Source organism: Coregonus clupeaformis, chromosome 31, assembly GCF_020615455.1.
Source record: "Coregonus clupeaformis isolate EN_2021a chromosome 31, ASM2061545v1, whole genome shotgun sequence".
Lineage (NCBI taxonomy): Eukaryota > Metazoa > Chordata > Actinopteri > Salmoniformes > Salmonidae > Coregonus > Coregonus clupeaformis.
In genome coordinates this window covers 47,048,223-47,057,924 of record NC_059222.1, presented here as the reverse complement: position 1 = coordinate 47,057,924, position 9,702 = coordinate 47,048,223, and the positions used below count along the sequence as shown (strand labels likewise).

Genomic DNA, 9,702 nt, shown 5'->3' with positions numbered 1-9,702 from the left:
TGATTTGGTTGGGTCTAATTGTGTTGCTGTCCTGGGGCTCTGTGGGGTCTGTTTGTGTTTGTGAACAGAGCCCCAGGACCAGCTTCCTTAGGGGACTCTTCTCCAGGTTCATCTCTCTGTAGGTGATGGCTTTGTTATGGAAGGTTTGGGAATCGCTTCGTTTTAGGTGGTTGTAGAATTTAATAACTATTTTCTGGATTTCGATAATTAGCGGGTATCGGCCTAATTCTGCTCTGCTCGTTCACAGCTTTGTGGAAGTTACCTGTGGCGCTGATGTTTAGACCGAGATATGTATAGTTTTTTGTGTGCTCTAGGGCAATGGTGTCTAGATGGAATTTTGTATTTGTGGTCCTGGCAACTGGACCTTTTTTGGAACACCATTATTTTTGTCTTACTGAGATTTACTGTCAGGGCCCAGGTCTGACAGAATCTGTGCAGAAGATCTAGGTGCTGCTGTAGGCCCTCCTTGGTTGGGGGCAGAAGCACCAGATCATCAGTAAACACTAGACATTTGACTTCAGATTCTAGTAGGATGAGGCCGGGTGCTGCAGACTGTTCTAGTGCCCTCGCCAATTCGTTGAAATACAGCTCTGGAAAAAATTAAGAGACCACTGCAAAAATATACGTTTCTCTGGTTTTACTATTTATAGGTATGTGTTTGGGTGAAATTAACATTTTTGTTTTATTCTATAAACTACTGACAACATTTCTCCCAAATTCCAAATAAGAATATTGTCATTTAGAGCATTTATTTGCAGAAAATGAAAACTGGTCAAAATAACAAAAAAATATGCAGTGTTGTTAGACCTCGAATAATGCAAAGAAAATAAGTTACAGTTTTTCTCAATTGCTAAAACACTAAACCCTATTGTCTGAACCAAATGCTCAGTTGCCTGAACCCACTGATTGAATCAATCACTCTTTTGGCAAAACCATAAGCACTTTTCACCTGTTTAGACACAACTTGCCAACACATTTTCATTGTGATGCACCCGTGCTGCATAATGGTGAGCACAGGTGACAAAAGTCAAACACAATTAGAGCACAGGTATCACCACTTGAACACAACAACTCAAAATTGATCACACTTGTGGCTAATGATGTGAGGGAACATATACAGTAAGCCAGTTCAGAGAGCACTGGTTTGTGAGGCCCTACAATGGATAGAAATATGAGAGGAAGAGTTCGTGTGAGAGGAGGTCGAGGTGGTCAGCGAAGACAAAGAACAGTAATATCTGATGAAATCAGAGCTACTGTGATTGACCATGTTCTTGTCCATGGTATGAACATGAGGGAGGCTGGACAAAGGGTACAACCAAACATCAGTAGATTCACTGTGTCCACCATAATCCGAAGATTTAGAGAAGAGAACAGGTAATTACCTTTTTTTGACATTATAGTACAGTATGTAAATGTTGACAGCAATTACTGTATGACATACTATATACTGTACCACAGTATACTGTAAGTGAATATATGTTTCAGTACATCACTGTACCAATGTACTGTAGTATTGTAATGGAGGGTTGGTCTAACTGTTTGTAGGCCTAGTATTCCATGTATATTTTTTGTAACTCCATGTTCTCTTTTTGTAGAATTGAAAGACTGCCACATGGGGGTGGGAGGACAGGTATGTTCTCCCCACACCAAGAGACCCTAATTGTTGATATGGTCCGTGAGAACAATGCCATTAAACTGAGCGAAATTCAGCAGAAGATCATTGAGGACCATTTACATTTTGAGGGTATCAACAGTGTCAGCCTCTCTACTGTTGATCGTGTCCTCAAGCGCAACAGACTGCGCATGAAACAGCTATACAGAGTGCCCTTTGATCGCAACTCAGACAGAGTCAAAGAGCAAAGATTCCAGTATGTACAGGTTGGCATATATCCAGACACATTCAATGTTGATTACTCTAAGTAGTGATTTACTGTAGTGGCCTAAATCACTTTTTCCGTATCACTTACAAAACTATATCTATTTCTACAGAGGGTTTTTCAACTGGATGCAATGGAAAGACCCCATCAATACATCTACATGGATGAAGCTGGGTTTAATCTCACCAAAAGGAGAAGGAGAGGCCGTAATGTGATTGGCCATCGGGCCATTGTTGGTGTTCCTGGGCAGCGTGGTGGCAATGTCACATTATGTGCTGCCATCAGCAATCATGGGGTTGTCCACCATCATGCCAACCTGGGGCCCTACAACACTCACCAGCTCCTCATTTTCCTCAATCACATGCGAGATGCTTTGTTAGGGCAGCAGGATGAGCATCCCATCTATGTTGTTGTTTGGGACAATGTGAGTTTTCACAGAGCCCTCCAGGTTAGAGAGTGGTACAATATGAACCAAGGTTTTATCAATCTTTGCCTTCCACCGTACTCCCCTTTCCTAAACCCCATTGAGGAATTCTTCTCCTCATGGCGGTGGAAGGTATATGAACGCCAACCTTACACCAGGGTAAATCTCCTGCAAGCCATGGGACTTGCCTGTGGTGACATAGGTGTGGAGGCATGCCAAGCCTGGATACGGCATGCCAGGGTTTTTTTTCCCCCGTTGCCTGGCCAGACAAAATGTGGCCTGTGATGTGGATGAAGTCCTGTGGCCTGACCCAGTACGGAGACATGATGCTGTGGCTGAGTAATGCACTTATTTGTATATTTTTGTACTTTATTTTTACATGGGCTTACTGTACACAAGTGGCAAACGGATAAGATTTCTGTTTGTTTTTACAAGTGCTACATGTAAATGCACAAGATTTCTGTTTTGTCTTTTTGTACAAGTGCTAAATGCACAGTTTTTTTGTTTTGCAACATGCATTTAGCCTACAGTGAACAATAAACATTTATTTCTCCAGCTTCATGTCCTGAGCATTGTGTTTTCTATTTTTCTACGTAGTGTTTAGTGACTGTTCAGTAGTGTTTTTTATTTTGATTGACTCGGGGCACGATTTGAAAACATAGTTCAGTTTTGAGCACAGATTGAACTGTTTTGAGGTGAAAGTTTGGTTTTGCAAGAAGAGTCTGAGGTTTTGTGAATGTAGCTTGAAAATTGGGTTTTGTGTTCACAGTTAAGAGAAAATGAGAGCAGCTTTCAAGAAATGTGTCTTAGCAATCGAGAAAAACTGTAATGTTAATTTTTAAACAACACAATACTAATGTTTTAACTTAGGAAGAGTTCAGAAATTAATATTTGGTGGAATAACCCTGATTTTCAATCACAGCTTTAATGCATCTTGGCATGCTCTCCACCAGTCTTTCACATTGATGTTGGGTGACTTTATGCCACTCCTGGCGCAAAATTCAAGCAGCTCGCCTTTGTTTGATGGCTTGTGACCATCCATCTTCCTCTTGATCACATTCCAGAAGTTTTCAATGGGGTTCAGGTCTGGAGATTGGGCTGGCCATGACAGGATCTGGTGGTCCTCCATCCACACCTTGATTGACTTGGCTGTGTGGCATGGCGCATTGTCCTGCTGGAAAAACCAATCCTCAGAGTTGGGGAACAATGTCAGAGCAAAAGGAAGCAAGTTTTCTTCCAGGACAACCTTGTACGTGGCTTGATTCATGCATCCTTCACAAAGACAAATCTGCCCGATTCCAGCCTTGCTGAAGGACCCCCAGATCATCACTGATTCTCCACCAAATTTCACAGTGGGTGCGAGATACTGTGGCTTGTAGGCCTCTCCAGGTCTCAAATCAAATCAAATCAAATCAAATTGTATTGGTCACATGCGCCGAATACAACAGGTGCAGACATCACAGTGAAATGCTTACTTACAGCCCTTAACCAGCAGTGCATTTATTTTTAACAAAAAAGTAAAAATAAAACAACAACAAAAAAAGTGTTGAGAAAAAAAAGAGCAGAAGTAAAATAAAATAACAGTAGGGAGGCTATATATACAGGGGGGGTACCGTTGCAGAGTCAATGTGCGGGGGGCACCGGCTAGTTGAGGTAATATGTACATGTGGGTAGAGTTAAAGTGACTATGCATAAATAATTAACAGAGTAGCAGCAGCGTAAAAAGGATGGGGTGGGGGGCAGTGCCAAATAGTCCGGGAGCCATGATTAGCTGTTCAGGAGTCTTATGGCTTGGGGGTAGAAGCTGTTGAGAAGTCTTTTGGACCTAGACTTGGCACTCCGGTACCGCTTGCCGTGCGGTAGCAGAGAGAACAGTCTATGACTAGGGTGGCTGGAGTCTTTTACAATTTTGAGGGCCTTCCTCTGACACCGCCTGGTATAGAGGTCCTGGATGGCAGGAAGCTTGGCCCCAGTGATGTACTGGGCCGTACGCACTACCCTCTGTAGTGCCTTGCGGTCGGAGGCCAAGCAGTTGCCATACCAGGCGGTGATGCAACCAGTCAGGATGCTCTCGATGGTGCAGCTGTAGAATTTTTTGAGGATCTGAGGACCCATGCCAAATCTTTTCAGTCTCCTGAGGGGGAATAGGCTTTGTCGTGCCCTCTTCACGACTGTCTTGGTGTGTTTGGACCATGATAGTTCGTTGGTGATGTGGACACCAAGGAACTTGAAGCTCTCAACCTGTTCCACTACAGCCCCGTCGATGAGAATGGGGGCGTGCTCAGTCCTCTTTTTTTTCCTGTAGTCCACAATCATCTCCTTTGTCTTGGTCACGTTGAGGGAGAGGTTGTTGTCCTGGCACCACACGGCCAGGTCTCTGACCTCCTCCCTATAGGCTGTCTCATCGTTGTCGGTGATCAGGCCTACCACTGTTGTGTCGTCGGCAAACTTAATGATGGTGTTGGAGTCGTGCCTGGCCATGCAGTCATGGGTGAACAGAGAGTACAGGAGGGGACTGAGCACGCACCCCTGAGGGGCCCCCGTGTTGAGGATCAGTGTGGCAGATGTGTTGGGGGCAGATGTCCGTCTAACCATTAGACGACCAGGTGTTGGGCAAAGCTGAAAATTGGACTCATCAGAGAAGATGACCTTACTCCAGTCCAATCCTTATGGTCTTTTGCAAACCTCAGCCTGGCTCTTCTTTGCTTCTCATTGATTAAGGGCTTTTTTCTAGCTTTGCACGACTTCAGCCCTGCCCCTAGGAGCCTGTTTCGAGCCGTCCTCGCTGTGCACTTTACATTTACATTTTAGTCATTTAGCAGACGCTCTTATCCAGAGCGACTTACAGTTAGTGAGTGCATACATATATTTTTTTTCTTCTCATACTGGTCCCCTGTGGGAATCGAACCCACAACCCTGGCATTGTAAGCGCCATGCTCTACCAACTGAGCTACACGGGACTATACTTCACCCCAGCTGCCGTTTGCCATTCTTTTTGTAGGTCACTTGATGTCATCCTATGTTTGTTGAGTGACATTCGAATGAGTTGGCGGTCATCCCGGTCAGTAGAGGGTCGTTTTCGCCCTCTGCCGGTCTGTAGCTTTGTTGTCCCCAATGTCTGCTGCTTGACCTTGTTCTTATGAACCGCCGTCTTTGAAATTTTAAGGATGGAAGCAACCTGACGCTCACTGTATCCCTCTGTCAGTAAAGCCAGTATTGAACCCTTCTTTTCCTCACTCAAAACTTTCCTTTTCAACTCTTTTGGCATGGTCAATAGTTATTTTTTGATTAATATTACTTTTGAGGTACTATTAGCACTGTTTTTGCCATCCAGCTGGTCCTATTGCAAGAGGATAGTGATGGCCACAGCAGTGGTTTTTAAACTTTTCCTCGTTAAATAAGATTTGGTTCAGGTGATCACATAATCAGTACCTAATTCAGTAGAATGAGGTGTGCCTGTGTTGGAATTCAACATACACTGGAATGGAATGGCTGTCATACATGTAGAGATGCTGATTTAAGAAAAATTTGCAGTGGTCTCTTAATTTTTTCCAGAGCTGTATATGTTGAATAGGGTGGGGCTTAAGCTGCATCCCTGTCTCACCCCATGGCCCTGTGGAAAGAAATCTGTATGTTTTTTGCTAATTTTAACCTCACACTTGTTTTTTGTGTACATAGATTTTATAATGTTGTATGTTTTTCCCCCAACCTCACTTTCCATCAATTTGTATAGCAGACCCTCATGCCAAATTGAGTCAAAAGCTTTTTTGAAATCAACAAAGCATGAGAAGACTTTGCCTTTGATTTGGTTTGTTTGTTTGTCAATTAGGGTGTGCAGGGTGAAAACGTGGTCTGTCGTAAGGTAATTTGGTAAAAAGGTATTTGGACATTTGCTCAGTACATTGTTTTCACTGAGGAAATGTACGAGTCTGCTGTTAATGATAATGCAGAGGATTTTCCCAAGGTTGCTGTTGATGCATATCCCACAGTAGTTATTGGGGTGAAATTTGTATGAACTTTTGTGGATTGGGGTGATCAGTCCCTGGTTCCAAATATTGGGGAAGATGCCAGAGCTATGGATGACGTTTAGCAAATTTGAATTTGTGGTCTGTATATTTTATAATTTAATTCTCTATCTCTCTCTCTCAAACTGTTTTCATGTGAGGTAGCAGCCTATCTTTCTAGATCAGGCCTGAGCTCTTCAGAAATATGTTCAGTGAGTGTGGCAGCGGAGAGAGAGGAACTGGCTCCTTTTCAACAGGCCTGGACACATTTACACTGTCTTTAATGTGTTGACAAAGGAGAGGGAGTGAGGGAGGGAGGGAGGGAGGGAATAAAATAGAAGAGGGAGAGATGGATGGAGGAGGGTGGGGAATTGATAGTGGGTCTCGGTGCATTTAATGTGTTGACGGAAGGCGGAGTGGAGGGAGGGATGGAGGAAGGGAGGGGAATCGGAGGTGGGTCCGTGCACCGTGCGTGTATTTTTAAGGGGGGAAGCAGTAAGCAGTAAGCATGCACGGCGACCGCCACAAGCCTCAATAGAGTGAGTGGCGGAGCGGCGGTGGAATAAATGCCATCCAATTTGATCGGCGAGTGAGCGGGCCCATTAATGAGCAGGGCAATGATGAGCCCCGGGTACAAAGTACCTTAATTAGCATGATAATGATCTTTCATTTAGAGGATTCTCCACTCCACAGCTGAGCACAGGAGAGAGACGGAGAGAGAGAGGGACAGGGGGAGGTGGAGGGGGGGTGGAGGAAGAGAGAGAGAGAGAAATGGGCAGAGAGAAGGGAATGGTGGCGAGAGAGAGAGAGAGAGAGAGAGAGAGAGAGAGAGAGAGAGAGAGAGAGAGAGAGAGAGAGAGAGAGAGAGAGATCGAGAAAGAGTATGAGCTGGCTGGAGGCAAACACACATGGTCTACAGTAAGCGCTCTCGCTCACAATGTTTTCTGTCTCGATCACTCACAGCATGCCGTTTGCATTTGTGTGTAAGTGCGTGTGTGTGTAAGCGTGTGTGTGTGTGTAAGCGTGCGTGTGTGTTGTGTGTTTGTGTGACAGCAGGTTTATTCAGTGTGACAGCCAACCCAGGAGAGGTGTCTAATCAGAGTGCCGCTGCCGAACTCTGGCGCCAGGCGTCACGGCAACAACGGCGCCTGCCGACAGCGCTGCCAACACCAGCTTCACACTACGGGAGCGGATCGAGGCAGAGAGAATGTTTTCCACTCAACACAGCCACCCTAAACACCCCTGCCAAATCCTGCCCCTCCTGCTCTTCATGGTGAGCTCACCCTCATGGGCACCCCTGCCAAATTACGCCCCACTAGTTCTCATTGGTGATTAGGCATGGCAGGGGTCACTGCAAACTGGCATTGCTGGCACAACTGGTATAGCCACCCCTCCCACATTCTCTCTGTGTCTCTCTCTCTCTCTCTGTGGAGTTTCTCTTTGGCTGCCAACTTCCTAAAACCCTCGTTCTAATTTGGCCTCATCAGAAGTAATGAAGATTCATGGTCCTCCATGCCTAATCTCCAGCATCACAGTTATAGCAGACAGGAGACACCCCAGGTACAATAGGAGGGCATATGTTAACTGGTGGTGGAGGGTAGGGGTGCATCTCAAGAGACTGGCACATTTACTGTAACTCTCTACCAGTAGCTCACAGCCCACCTATCACTATCTCGCCAAACAATTCAAAAAGTACATGCATTGAATTTTCACGTGTTCCACTGCAAACTGTTATAAACAAGCTCCCAGCTACTATCTAATCAACACAACATTGACATTATCCCACCCCTGGTTAGTCAATATTGGTTTAAAAATCCAAACCTAACACAATATCTGCCAAATAATCTCCAGCAATATTGCCCCTGTCTCTCTGTGTGGTGCATGTATTTGTTTATCACTCCGTGTGAAGCCAGTTGATGTGATAACCGTCTTGCGGGTTGACAGAAATAATTTCCCCAAAACCTTCTCAATTAAATGTTTACTGCAGTAGGCTTACCTGGCAGAAAGAAGTATATCATGAGGAAGTATATCATGAGGAAGTATATCATTTGTATCTATTATTTGTTATTTGCAAACGTTGCTATGAAATGAGCAGCAGTAGTACAGAACCACCACTAGACCGGCAAATTAGAAGGCTCATTCCTCACTTACTAGATGCGCAATTAAAGGGCCAGATGCGCAATAACAGGGGAATTACACTCAAATAAAAAAACGTATTTTCTTCCAGACCTACATTTTTTCTTCTTCTGATGTGATTTAACCATTTAAATGGACTCAGAACATCCAATTTCGTTGTTTCTCTATGAACAATTGCAATTTTAAGAGTGAAAAATTTAACTGATAAATAAAGAAATAAAATCTCTCTCTCTCTCTCTCTCTCTCTCTATCTCTCTCTTTATATATATATATATATATATATATATATATATATATATATATATATATATTTCAATGGTTAAATCACATCAGAAGAAGATTTTTTTTTGTGTTTTTTTACATTGGATAAAAGTAGAGACTCAGAGCTAGAAAATTGTATATCATACACTACAGTTGAGGAACAATGGGAAAGTAATTCTGCTTTGAAAGTTGATAAACTTGTAACCTCACTTTTGAGAAAATGGCCTTTGAAAAAAACGAGCGTGCATAACTATTCACCCCCCCAGCAATCTTTATGTCATACCACAGATTCTCAATTGGATTGAGGCCTGGGCTTTGACTAGGCCATTCCAAGACATTTAAATGTTTCCCCTTAAACCACTTGAGTGTTGCTTTAGCAGTATGCTTAGGGTCATTGTCCTGCTGGAAGGTGATCCGTCCCAGTCTCAAATCTCTGAAAGACTGAAACAGGCTTCCCTCAAGAATCTCCCTGTATTTAGCGCCATCCATCATTCCTTCAATTCTGACCAGTTTCCCAGTCCCTGCCGATGAAAAACATGTGTGTTCAGGATGGTGTTCTCGGGGAGATGAGAGGTGTTGGGTTTGCCCCAGACATAGCGTTTTCCTTGATGGCCAAAAATATCAATTTTAGTCTCATCTGACCAGAGTACCTTCTTCCATATGTTTGGGGAGTCTCCCACATGCCTTTTGGCGAACACCAAACGTGTTTGTTTATTTTTTTCTTTAAGCAATGGCTTTTTTCTGGCCACTCTTCCGTAAAGCCCAGCTCTGTGGAGTGTACGGCTTAAAGTGGTCCTATGGACAGATACTCCAATCTCCGCTGTTGAGCTTTGCAGCTCCTTCAGGGTTATCTTTGGTCTCTTTGTTGCCTCTCTGATTAATGCCCTCCTTGCCTGGTCCGTGAGTTTTGGTGGGCGGCCCTCTCTTGGCAGGGTTGTTGTGGTGCCATATTCTTTCAATTTTTTAATAATGGATTTAATTGTACTCCGTGGGATGTTCA

The 9,702-nt window shown here is 44.0% G+C and overlaps 1 non-coding gene across 1 annotated transcript; it reads right to left on the bottom strand.

The window, feature by feature from the left end:
* Positions 1–5,188: 5,188 nt before the first annotated feature.
* trnav-uac lies at positions 5,189–5,262 on the bottom strand. Its single transcript has one exon. It is a non-coding gene; the product is annotated as a tRNA-Val (tRNA).
* Positions 5,263–9,702: the final 4,440 nt, after the last annotated feature.